This window comes from Miniopterus schreibersii, assembly GCF_964146895.1.
Source record: "Miniopterus schreibersii genome assembly, chromosome: 9".
Classification (NCBI taxonomy): domain Eukaryota; kingdom Metazoa; phylum Chordata; class Mammalia; order Chiroptera; family Miniopteridae; genus Miniopterus; species Miniopterus schreibersii.
In genome coordinates this window covers 18156515-18170792 of record NC_138118.1, presented here as the reverse complement: position 1 = coordinate 18170792, position 14278 = coordinate 18156515, and the positions used below count along the sequence as shown (strand labels likewise).

General features: G+C 39.3%; 1 protein-coding gene across 4 annotated transcripts in view; it reads right to left on the bottom strand.

Annotated features, from left to right (window-relative positions):
• Positions 1 to 14278, bottom strand: part of GRM8 (glutamate metabotropic receptor 8) — a 688454-nt gene that overhangs the window by 303491 nt on the left and 370685 nt on the right. The window lies entirely within an intron of this gene.

The following is a 14278-nucleotide window of genomic DNA, read 5'->3' as shown; positions in this document are numbered from 1 at the left end:
AATAAAACCTATGAGCCAAGTTCCAAGTGACTAGGAACTTGTTATCACTGCACCTTGTGGAGCAGGTTAATAAGCATAAAAAATGTAATGATAAGTGATTAGTTATTGTCGAAAATCAATTAAATACTTGCATCTTTTAAAATCCACTTAATTTCTCTGAAAATGTGAAATTTCCCCAAGATTTAGATTTTTTTTATCATTATTGTTGAAAGTATTACAGATGTCCCCTTTTTTCCCCATTGATCCCTCCCACCCTGCATCCACCCCCACACAAGGCCTTCACCAGACTATTGTCTGTGTCCACGGGTTATGCATCTATATATGTCTATAAATTCTTCGGTTAATCTCTCCCCACGCCCCCCCCCACCTTTCCCCACCTTCCCTCTGAAATTCCTCAGTCTGTTCCATGCTTCAATGTCACTAAATCTATTTTGTTCATCAGTTTATTATGTTCATTATATTCCACATATGAGTGAGATCATGTGATACTTGTCTTTCTCTGTCTGGCTTATTTCTCTTAGAATAATATTCTCCAGGTCTTTCCATACTATCTCAAAGGGTAAGAGAGCCTTCTTTTTTACAGCTGCATAGTATTCCATGGTGTAAATGTCCCACAGCTTTTTAATCCATTCACCGACTGATGGGGACTTGGGCTGTTTCCAGTCTTAGCTAGCTATTGTAAATTGTGCTGCTATGGACATAGGGGTACATAAGTTTTTTTCTGATTAGTTTCAGGATTCTTAGGATATATTACTGGAAGTGGTTTCACTGGGTCAAATGGCAGTTCCATATCGTGTATTTGGTCCCTGGTGATTTGTAAGTATGGTCTCAAGATGATTCCCTCAGGAAAACAAAAAATATGTGATGATTCCGTCTATGTGTCCTAAATGCCTCTCTAAAACTTTAAGAAATTAATTTAAAGAACAGAAGTGTAGGTTGCTTTAAAGCAGACACCTTCAAAGTGAGTATGTTTCTCTGCTTTTAAAACACACAAACTCACATCTAAAAGGGTTAGGCCGTCTTCAAGGCCAGAATACTTGCTCAGCCTCTAGAAACAGGCTGCTAAGATTAATGAATGAGAGTGGAGATAAGACAAAAAGTTGACAGTCAGGGCATCATCCCACATACTTAAAAAAAATTCCTGCTCTGGTCAGCGCATTCCATTTTAATCCAAAGCATTGTATGCAACTGCTTGTTTATATAATAAAGAAATTGGGTCAAAATCTAATCTGAATTCCACATTACTAAAGCTGGCAGAGAATAAAACATAGTCTCCCTAGAGCCTTATAATAATTTCCTAAATTTCATAATTCCCAAAATTATGTTCTTTCAAAGGTTAAAAATAAATGCAGGAGCCACCAGTTATGGAAGCCAACAGATCCAACTCCCATATATTTATTTTATAAAGGGAAAATAGTGTATTGAAACAGTAGGCAAATAAATAAAGACAAAAAACAACAATAAGAATTCCATGTGGGCACCACCAGAGAAAAGACTGAAATGGTCACTAAACTCAGAAACAGAATACCTGGTTCAAGTCTGATTATGGCATTTCCCTCACTTCCCATGTAGTTTACAGTAAAATTGAAATTCTGTGACATGGCCCACAAAACCTGGCATGAGCTACTCACTGTCTTTCTCTCCAACTGCTAACATATTCCACCCTCTCTCCAGCCTTGGCACCCACTGTCTCCTCTTCAATCGCATAAACCAGACTACACAAATCACTCCTTAAATTTAATCTTTGCCCAACCCACATTTTAGTCAGGCACCCATTCTCTCTCAGAGCACCCTTCACTTTTCCCTGGAAACATTTATCACTCTGTGTGATTATACTTTTGTGTAATTATTTTTTTCTCTCTCCCTCACCAGACTACAAGATGCACGTAGGAAATACTCAACAAATGATCTTAAATTCATGAAATCGAGTTCTGACATTTACTAATTATGTTATTTTAGACAAGTCATCTAACTTCTCTGAGGTTCAGTTTTCTTATCTATAAATAGGGGCAATAACATTGCAGTCTCTACCTATATATTTTACTTGAGTTATAGTTACAAAAACATTTGCAAATTGAAAAGTTCCATTCAAATTCAAAAATTCAAGATATTATCTTTATGACATCAAGATTATAAATCAAAGAACTGTTTAATTGACCAGTATAGTCTTCATTTAGTTGCTATAACACCATATAGACATTAAAAAGACCTCACATTTCATACTGATAAAGTGTAATATTTAAGAAATATTATAGATTATAAATAGCAAACAATTATTATTTATAATTTACAGTTGAAGCTGATGCCACATAAGGTCTATCAAAATTTTATTAAGATTATGTTCTTTAATACAGTTTAGGCCAAGATGTCACATACAAGAAATTGGTTGATATTACATAATTGTTCTACTTATGTAGACTATTTAGGCAGCTAAGAGAAAGATATAGGATACATTACAGTTTATAATTCAAATATGCCTTGACTTGGACCACTATTTAAATGAATATGAAAACTGTAAATACTTTATACACCAACATGATATGACATGACGGATCAATCATGAATGAACTTATTGTCTGAGCTATTTTTTCAAGAGTAGAGATTTATTTATGCTGATCTATGCACAATTCTCACCTCATTCCCTCTTTTCATGGCAAGGTGAGAGGAACTTTGGTCTGAGAGCACTTTTTATCTGAGTAAAGGGAGCCAACAGGTGTCAGATGGAACACAACCATGGCCTCATCTTTTCTATACCTTAAGCCATTGACCTAATGGCCCTGGACAGTGGAACATTTGTGATGTTATAAGAATTTACTCCTGTCTGGATGTTTTGGGGATTTGACTCCTGTCAGGTATTGCAACAAAGTCAAGTGATTTCAATTTACCAAGCAAGGACAAGAAATGGTTTCAGGAAAAACCAAGGTGATGAACTATTGAGCATCCAGTTCATTAGCTGTCATCCGTCTTGACATCTTCATCTTTCAAGCAGTACCGCAGAAAATCAAAGACTTGTAGTGCTTCCCTTAAGAAATCCGAGAAGGAAGCCATACCCCCTCAAAGTTAAAGGGACCGTGAAGGCTCTTTCAAATGGATCATGAAAGATAACCATTGCCGCACAAGAGAAAATATTGATAGATGCTCAACCGTAAAAACTACCTGTGCCCTTAAACATATTAATCTTAAAAATAATATTAAAAATATGGACCGAGTGAATTGCTGGAGTACTTTTAGCTTATTCTAATTTGATGCCTCCTGCATTTTCTTTATTATTTTTTATTTTTTTATCCTCACCTGAGGATATGTTTTTATTGATTTTAGAGAGAGAGGAAGGAAAAGGAAGAGAGAGAGACATCGATCAGTTGCCTCCAGCATGCACCCCAACCAGGGATCAAACTCGCAACCTGGGTGTGTGCCCTGACCAGGAATCAAACCCTGGACCCTTCAGTGCACGGGACGGTGCTCCAACCAACTGACCCACCTGGCCAGGGCCATGCTGCATTTTAATATGAAGTAGTAGTGATGTGACAAATAACTGACCCTTAGAAATATCATCTTGGGGGGGAGCGGGAGAGGGCAAGACCCAAGAGAAAAAAATGTTTCCTGAAAATCAGCCAGTAAAACATGAACAATAAGACTGCAGTGACACAGCCAAGTATTGGTAATATCACCTTTCTTCTTTTATTTCTCTGCTCTGCTTGTTCAGCATCGAGGTATTGAAATTCCTGTGTTTTGTACTTATACTCAGAGTTTTCTCTGCGCACAGAGTAATGGAAGCAACCCAAGGCATTAAAGAAGTGGTTCATCACCTTCCCCAGCCACCATCCCTTGCCACAGTGAAAGAAACTGTTCCATGCCACGTGCTTAGAGGCCTCTAGAGATGAAGGTGAGATGACCACCAGGATGAACTTCTCTTTCCCACTTATGATTCTGTTATTGATACAAGGCCTTGTAATGTTGCACATGAATTCTCCCTTTCCTGAAATACTCAAAAAAGAGTCTTCCTAACCTGTAGATACTAACAAACAAAATAAAACAAAACAAAAACCCTTTCCCTTGGCTCCCCTTTCTGAAAGCTCCGCTTAAAACATCTAAGTAAGGCTGTGAGAGAAAATGTTAACTCACATCTAGTGTCTGGTACTGACTGGACCACAGAGCCCAGGGAAGACATGGACTTTCAGAAGCCTCTCTGGTCTTAAGAGTTATCGGAGGACAACTGAGGAACTATCCAGGTGATTTTCTTTCCAGGGAGAGCCCTATGTGCCGGCGGGTTGGTGGGCTGCCAGGGAAAGTGCTGGTGGCTTGGTGGGCTGCCTCTGAGGACAGTATTTGGTATCCCAGTAATTTTCTACACCTAAAAGTTATTTCCAAGTCCTTCAGCCTGAAAGTCTTCAATATATTATTAAAACTCTTATTATCATCATAATACCACCAGCACTCCCATGGCACAATGCATGATTATTGGCCAGGGAACTGTACCGGGCACTTCGCATAAAACAACTCACAAAACACATGCAACCACTGTATGAGATTGGCATTATTTTCAACTGTCAGGCTTGAAGAAGAAGAGACAGGTAAGATGACCCATGTTTTTGCTACTTAAAGCATGGTCTATAAAATAGCAGCTCCAGCATCACCTGGGAACTGTTGGAAATGCAGAATCTCAGGCCTAACCCCAGATGAATAAGTAATAATCTGCATTTTAATAAGGTTTTCAGGTGACTTATATGCATATAATATTGAAAAGCACTGCTCAAGGTAAACAGAATTACTGAAATTCAAACTGGGGTGCAGCCAGCTCAAAAATCTAGATATTAAAATATTCTGTTCTTCTTGATGTTGCAATTATATCTAAAGATGAAAAGCATTCAGTAATTTACACTTAGGCATGATTTTTTCATTAGCTAAAAAACCTGATACTGAGAATGATAAATTTTGGAGGAGAAAAGGGTGAGCTGGCAAGCCTAGAGATAGTAGATAGCCCTGGCAGGGGAGTAGGAGAGAACCACTGGGAAAGCTCATTGGGCTAAAAGTACACTTTGCCCATTTCACAGGTTGACTAAGGGTTAAGGGCTGACTCTTACTAAAACTGTTCCAGCTCACCTAACATCCTCTCTGACATCTGGGCCCCGACAACCTCATTGGGAAGCTCAAGCAGTCAGTCCTTAGTTGAATTATGCACAGGATCACTTTCTCATAAACCAAGGCAGCCCACCCAGCTCCTATGAATAAAGGTCCAGACATTCCTTTGCTGACTGCATATGCTTTTCCGTGTTATTACATCAGACAACCAGCCCAATATTGAGCTCTCTAGAAATACCAATTACTACACTAAGTCTAATAAATGGAAATAACTATATGAGTAAGAAAATTTTTAAATGTAGTTCTAGTTTTTTCCACCATATATAATAAATAAAACTATATTAACCAATCAAGCATCTTGAACTTTTTAGTTCAAGCCTAAAAAGTAATCAAAGTACATTATTTTTATGAAAATTAGCATCTGATCTTGAAAAGTTTCCTTAAGCCTTAAGTTGGTTAAGCATTTCTGCTATAGACTTATTTACGCTATCAAATTTTCTAAGCAAATATTTTTGTTTTCCAGAATAGAAAGGCGAACTAGAGGCCATCCACAATTCAAGTTATCATAATTAATTAGGTTTAGTTCTATTGCCTTTTTGTTAAAAACTAACTGGATCATATTATTTTTCCTTCTTTTTGTATTAGAGTATTTTTGTAGGTGACTTTTGTCATATCTGCTCTAATTTTTTAACACTTTAATGAAACCGCACCTTCATCTGTTTTTGAAGGAGAATCTAGTGCTATTTTGAGTACATATTTTTTCTTGTTCCCACTATATTGTGTTACTGTAACCATTTGACTCAAGGAGATATGTTGCATCAAGCACTCATGTGCTTTTGAGTTTTTTATTTAAAAATGAATTTTTGGTTATAGGTTTTTTTATTATAAAAACTTTTTTAAGTTCTACATCATAGCATGACTTGCTAATACATCTCCACAGAGAGAAAAAAAATGAGTTTTGTGTATGTTTTTAATATAAATGAAAGGGATACAAGACAATTCAGCTTTGAAAGAAAGATTATAATTTTTCATCAAACTTGCAGTTTAATAGTGGAAAGTATACACTAATTTTATGTCACAGGTGAGATTAGAGCCTCTGTTTTTATAATCAATATTTGTTAGATTATCCTAGCTCCTATCAGAGGAAGATCTGAAAATTTAATAAAGAAGATACATTTCATTTTGTGTAAGTAGCTAAGTATGTGAAGATTCAAGGCACTGGCAGTGCCTGAAAATGAAGTCCTTTGCTGCCTGTAATAGAACAAACGCATGCAGTGCCACTGTGACTGCTTTAAAACCTCATAGAATGAGGCTTCATGTGTACTGTGTGATCCACTTACAGACCCAGAGATTCACTGGGTACTATTCTGGTCACCTCTTGCCACAGGGCAAGCTACCCCAAAATTCTGTGTTTACAACTACCACCATTTAAAAATGTACTATAATTTTATGGGTCAAGAATTCAGAAAGGGCCTGTCTGAGCAATCCTTCTGTGTCATGAGACATTGACAGAAGTCACTTGATGGTATTCAGGGGGTGGCTGGGCTGCTCCAGAGAGCTCAAGATAGCTTCACCTACATTTCTTTTGGGCACGGTTAGAAGAGTAGGCTCATCTGGACAGCTGACCTGGCCACCTCCATGTGGCCTCTGCAATGTGGTGGTCTCAGAGTAGTCAGTATCTTACTTAGCAGCCTAGGTTCCCAGAGAAAATGTCCCAAGAGTCCTATGCAGGAGATGTAGGCTTCTTCTAGCTTAATATCAGAAGTTCCAGAATATAACTGCCACTGCATTTATTAGTCAACAACTACTAAAGCCAGACCGAAGCAAGGTAAATAAAATTAGACTCCACTTCTCAATGAGAGAAGTAGCTAAACATGCGCAGTCATCTTTAATCCAACATAGCTGAACACAGATCTTCAGCCTTTTCTTGCCAACCTAATAAGTGGAGCTGGATGTATAGATTAAAAAAAATGAAGATGATGACATACGTATAAAATGTATAATACAGTAAATCTCCAACTTAATAGGATTTAAAGGCTCCACTTTCCTAAATATAACTCCCTCATTGAGTCCAGGCCTGGAAAGTAAGTTGAATAAGTCATACAATGTAGAAAATTTGATTATCCCAAAGCTAAACATACACATTAAAAGCATATACACAACCATTACCATCTATTTTTTCCTTAATTTCTCTACTTTTGACCACTTATAGCTGCTTAGCACATCTTTCAGATGCTGTTAAGACAACAATGGGATATTACTTCACACCTGTTAAAATGGCTAAAATCCAAAAATCTGACAGTACCAATCTCTAGCAAATATGTGGAGCAACAGAAATTCTCGTGCATTACTGGTGGAAATGCAAAATGGCATAGCCACTTGAAAGACAGTTTAGTACTTTATTATAATGCTAAAAAGAGTCTTACCATATGATTCAGCAACTGTTGAACTTACAGTGATGATCTGAAAACTATATACAAAAAAACAGACATGTGACTCTTTATGGCAGCTTTACTCATAATCACCAAAAACTGGAATTAGCCAAAATGTCTTTCAAAAGGTAATGGGTAGACAAGCTGGGGTACATCCATGCAATTCATTACTGTCTGATGATAAAAAGGAATGAATTATGCAGCCACACAACAACATGAATGAATCTTAAGTGTGCCTTGTTAAGTGAAACAAGCAAGTCTAAAAATGCTACATACTGTATAAGTCAATTTACATGACACTTGGAAAAGGCAATCAGTGTTTGCTGGTGGTCTGGGGAGAGGGAAGGTTTGAAGGAGAAAACACAGGGCTGAGAAACTATTCTGTATGATACTGAGGTGGGGACATGGCATTATTCACTCTTCAAAACCCATAGAAGTTTATAGCACAAAGAATGGACCTTAATGTATGAATTAAAAAAAAAAAAAAAACTACCAGGGGGTCAAAGGAACCCAGCTCAAACAGCAGACCATGACAAAGAAATCCAGTTGTGTGACAATGTATGATACAATCTCCCTGAAGGGGGGGGGGGGGCAGGGATAAATGATGCTGACCAGGTGACTTTGGTAATGACTAAAGACAAAAGGAAGTGTTCTAAAGTACTGTATTCTAGTTGATACAGTTGTTTTTATGGGGTACAGGTGAACAATTCCGAAACTGCTGTACATGGATGGCAGACGATGAGAACACATAGCTGGAGTGCAAGGTTGCAGATGAGCAAGAGGAGGCTAGAATGATCCACGTGGTGATAGAGTCTGAGGCAGCACTATGAACTCATGCTCAGTTTAATACAGATGCAGGTAGAGAAAGAGAAATAATTATAGATATATGTGTGTGCACAGGTTAGTATATACCTATAGTACAAATGTGCAAGCTGTGTCCACAGAGAAGGTTCAGCAGCAACAACACCCCAGTCGCAATGAGTACCCCTAGGACCTAGATCTTGATTTTGAATTTCATGCTCCAATGAACAGAAGCAAATCTCCTCGGAGAAATGACTGATTCTAGTGGTGAGCAGAAAATATACAAGATGAACCTGAAATGTCTTGTCATGCCAGAAAATGAGGAAGTGTTCAAAGAAACAAATCAATGGTGGTATGTCAAAGACACAGAGGCCAACTTAAAAGGCTCCCATGGCCAAAGATGGAAAAAATTGAGCCACAAAATCAATGATGTAGCATTGGGTTATAACCCAGAGTATAAAATAAATGTTCATGAGTTCATATTGATAAAAATAAATGATTGAGTAAACACATAAATGCAGGAGAATAGAAGAATCTCCTGCACAGAATTCCAAGTAATTTATTTTTTATATTTAACAGATTTAGATTTAAACTTGTATTTATCAAAGAGGTGGAGTACAACTTTTTACACTTCCATTAGGGGCTGTGCATAGTGATTTCTTCCTAAGAGGAGAGTGGGGGAAAAAGCAACTTTATTATAGAGAAACCTGACAGACACCACCTCAGCCAGACCATCAAAGTTAACCGCCAGGCTGAGAGCATGCGACCTTGACACACCGTGAAGAGAATGACACTTAACCTCCAAGGTCTGTCTCTCAAAATCACATCATTCCAGGGTCTAATCATGAGACAACATCAGGCAAACCCAAGTTAAAGAACCCTCTGCAAAATACGTTACCAGGGCTCATCGAATTGTCAAGGTCATCAAAAACAAGGGAAAGCTGAGAAACCGTCTCCCTAGAGGAAGTTAAGGGGACAGGATAACTAAAAGCAGTTAGATCCTGGGACAGAAAACAGACACTCAGTAAAAATCAAAGAAATTTGAATGAAATTTTTAAAAATGTTGCTGGGAGGAATAAGAAAGGTAATATAAAAAGGACCTACAGCAACAGAAAAAGGGTTAGAGGCGACCAAATTGTTTAAGCATTAAACATTTTTTTGTAATTTCATCCTAAAACGAAAGGCCACAATCATGTGAAGAAAACCTTGAACTGTAATTCATCTGCCTGTGTTGACATGGAAAGAAGAAGAGGATGTTCTCAAAGGTTCCACGTGGCAAGGGGAAGCTGCAAATGCACAGCAGCCGAGCCAGGAGGAAGCAGGCTGGCCTGCCTCTGTAGAAGGTGACCAGAAGGAGAAATGCGCCTGAGGGTCACCAAAAACACGTTTTAGAGGATACAGGTTATTGAAAACCAGTGTGGGCCATTAAAATCTGTTTATCTGACCATAGAAGCAGTGATTTCTAAATCACAAACTGCTGACAAAAAGAGGCACTCCTACCCAAAACAATGCAATGAAAGGGAGAAAAACTTGGAAAATAACATTTAACTTCTAAAAACAGAGAGAGAGAGAGAATATGATAATAATGGTCCCCAAAGATGCCCACATCCTACTCCCTGGAACCTGATAGGGGAATTAAAGTTGCAGACAGAATAAAAATTGCTAATCAGCTGAATTTTAAAAAAGGAGATTATCTTGGATTATCTGGGTCGACCAGATTTAATCACAAGTGTCTTAAGTGGGGAAGAGAGAGGCCAAAGAGCCAAAACCAAAAAGATAACCTATAGATCTATTCAGGCTGCCATCAACAGAATACCACAGGCTAGGTGGCTGAAACAACAGAAATTCATCTCTCTCAGTTCTGGAGGCTGGAACCCAAGGTCAAGGCTTCAGCAGGGTTGGTGTCAAGTGAGAGCTCTCCCCTTGGGCTGCAGACAGCTGCCTCTCGCTGCTGTGTGCTCATATGGCCTTTTTTCATGAGTGCAAGTGGAGGGAGGGAGGGAGGGAGGGAGGGAGGGAGGGAGGGAGGGAGGGAGGGAGGGAGGGAGGGAGGGAGGGAGGGAGGGAGGGAGGGAGGGAGGGAAGGAGCTCTCTTGTAAGGACACTAATCCTACCAGATCAAGGCCCTACCCTTATGACCTCATTTAACCTTAATACTACAAATATAGTCACATTGGAGGTTAGGGCTTCAGTATATGGATTTGGGGGTGACCAAGCATTAGTACACAATGGATGACATCAGGAGAAAGACAGATTTTATTGCTAGCTTTGAAGATGGGAGAGAACCATGAGCCCAGGAATACCAGCAGCCTCTAGAATTCAAAAAGGCAAAAAAAAAAAAAAAATGGATTCTCCCTGGAAGCCTCTACAAAGAAATTCAGACCCTATGAGACCTAGTTTTAGCCCAGTGAGACCCATTTCAGACACTGGCCACCATATGATAATGCACTTGTGTTGTTTCAAGGCACTGAGTTTGTGGTAATTTGTTACAGCAGCAATAGGAACTAATATAGTTATGAAAAAATGTATGGGGAACTTGGAATAGCAAAATAAAAGCGTTTAATTTACAAACAGTTATTTAAGGATGACAGAATGATGTCAAGACTTACAGATACATCAGAAAAGAAGGTAAGTGCCCATAACACATAATACTTGACATAAACCTATCAGGTTCACAACAAAAGTGATTTCTGTATTGTTTGGGCTCTCAGCCCCCCTCCTATTTTGTTCAGTGTTGATTTTGGCAGATCTGGACTTCAGTAACTAGCACAGCACCTGGTACATAGAAGCTCAATAAGGAATAAATCCATTATATATACTAAATGGGGCTATAAAATAACAAAATTCACTATCACATATGGCTTGTAACAGTGGATGCATTAGTAAAGGAAGGGAAGGAGAGGGGAGCTAAAATTAATTGGAATAAAAATAGAAGTGAAACTGAGATCCAAGCGAATATGCTAATACATTTCTAGTGAGACATTTTTAACCATTGACAAAGCTTTTGAGTTTCAGTTGGGGCTTCATAACATCTTGCAAAAATGCATGGCAAAGATACAGCTGAACACCCACCAGCTAAAGCTGGGCTATGATTGTTCTGGCAATCACATAACCCAGAGTAAATATTGTCTTGCACGAAGATATGAGGAGGTGGATTGGGCATTGAAATTACCATTGCTGGATTTGGCATTCTTTTTAAAGATTTAATCATTAAGATGAGACTCGATATCACTGAAAAAGAAGTCAATATTTCTGTGAGCCAGGGAGGGAACAGCACTGCTGTTTTCCTTCTGTTCAGCTATTACTGGTGCCTACAAAAGTCAACCTTACCTGCTAGTTATTTATTCAAGACAGCACAGATAAAGAATCATGAGCAGTACCTTTCTTCTTCTGTTTTTTGAACACACTATGTTGTCATATATTATTGATCACAAAGCAGAATTTTAGTAGGGTAGCTATGTAAAATTACACATTATTCTTGTTACAGTATCTTAATTTTAGGACCAGCATTCAGCCACTGTCCTTCGTGGTACATCTGAAGTATTCACGTGCAGATTCACATAGCCAAGGCGGACTGACAGCTTTCAGAATAGGACTTCTGTTTATCTTCTCCTTGTCAACCGGCATCTACTGACATAAATTCCTTTAATATGAGTTCCTGGCAGAACAACATTTGGAGACACTGATTAGCATACTATTCCTTTGAGGTAGTTCCCCTAAGTGAATAGATAATCTGGAATTCTGGATTCCTGAGTGCAATCAGAGAGATTCTAATTCTCTAGGTCTAATATGGGGTTCAGGAACATTATATATATATAACTTACATTTATTGTTGAAAGTATTATAGATGTTCCCATTTTTCCCCATTGACCCCTTCCATCCCACACTACCACCCTGCCTTCACCACACTATTGTCTGTGTCCATGGGTTCCGCATATATGCATATAAATTCTTTGGTTAATTCTTCCTGCCTCCCACCTCTGAGATTCATCAGTCTGTGCCATGATTCTCTGTTTCTGGATCTATTTTGTTCATTAGATTCCACATATGAGTGAGATCATGTGGTGCTTGCCTTTCTCTGCCTGGCTTATCTCACTTAGCATAATACTCTCCAGGTCCCTCCATGCTGTCTCAAAGGGTACAAGATCCTTCTTTTTACAGCTGCGTAGTATTCCATGGTGTAAATGTCCCACAGCTCTTTTATCCACTCATCTACTGATGGGCACTTGGGTTGTTTACAGATCTCAGCTATTGTAAATAGCACTGCTATGGACATAGGGGTGCGTATATTCTTTCTGAATGATGTTTCGAGATTCTTAAGATGTATTCCTAGAAGTGGGATCACTGGGTCAAATGGCAGTTCCATTTTTAATTTTCTGAGGAATCTCCATACTGTTCTCCATATTGGCTGCACCAGTCTGCGTTCCCATCAGCAGTGTACTGAGGTTGGGAACCTATATTTTTAACAACCATTCTGGAAGATTCTGATTTATAAGATCGGGTATACATAACCAGATCTGTTTTGCAATCAAATAACATCTGGACAATGATATCATTGCTCCAACTGCTTTTTTAAATTGCCAAGTCTTTATGCACATGGCCTCTTTTTGTCTTCACTGTCATCTACGATTTAGGCCCCATTACTATCTCCAATCTGGTGAAGAGCCAAAGGGTTAACTCACTTATTTTCGTAGTCTGCTCAGACTGCCATGACAGAATACTGTACACCGGGAGCTTAAATTACAGAAATGTATTTTCCTGCAGTTCTGGAGGCCGCAAGCCTGAGATGAGGGTGTGGGAGGGTCAGGTTGTGGGAGCTCTCTTCCCGGCTTGCAGTAGCCTCCCTCCTGCTGTGTGCTGATGCGGCCTTTCCTATGTGCCTTCAGGGAATGAGAGCAAGATCTCCATCTCTCCCTCTTCTTAAAAGGCCACCAATCCTATTGGATTAGGACCCCATTTTTATAACCTCATTTAACCTTCATTACCCCCTAAAAGCCCTATCTTCAAATAAGTTTTGTTGAGAGTTAGGGCTTCAACATATGAAATTGGAAGCAGCATGTACAGTTAACTTTTTCAAGATATTTTGATGAAAAGAGAAGGGGGGAAAAAAAAGCAGTAATAGCTGGAGGGTGAAGTGGGCTCAAAAGGCTTTACTAAGATGGGAGAAGTAGTGATTTTTTTCCATATTGACCGCAATGATCAAGTAGAGAGGGGAAAATTATGATCCAGGAGAGAAAGAACTTCTGGAGCCACGTCCTGTGTGCATGGGGCTGGGATCTACTGCCCGAGCAGAAGGCTGGCTGAGCAAACCACAGAGGCCTCCCCAGGACAGGGAGAGGAGATGGCTCTGCAGACCATCGAGGTGGGTGGGGAGGGGCCCGGGAAGAGCTGGCCTCTCTCTGATCGCTTCCAGTGCTCAGTGAAAGCAGAAGAAAGGGCGTCAGGCGCCAGCTCAGGGCCAGGTTGGAAGAGGAAGGCTGGAGGTTTAAAGAGAGGGAGAAGGAAACGGTGGTCCAGAAGAAGGAAGGTAAATGAGGTCTCCAAGGAAACAAACTATGATTACAGAGCACATGGAGAGTCCACTTGACATAAGTAAACTAATTAAATTATTCACTTATCCTACAATCTCTCAGCAAGTGTTTACTTAAACACAGCAATCATAATAGTAAATGTAGGAGACGAAGCCATGAACGCCTCACCCCTCATCTGCTTGCTTCTCTCCACCCTTATAGAAAGGGTTCCCTCAGGTTCTCTCCTCAGCTCCCCTCCTTGCCCCTCTAAATTCTCTTCCTTTGGGGTACTCCCTAATCCTATACTTTCAAGTATATTAAAAAGCCAGGGCAGCGTACCTCCTAATACACACTCTCTCACTGAAACCTCCCACTAAAACCGTACACCGACCACCCAATAGAATTATAATGAGAGAAGCATGTGTCACTTTAAATTTCCTAGCAGTCACAGTAATA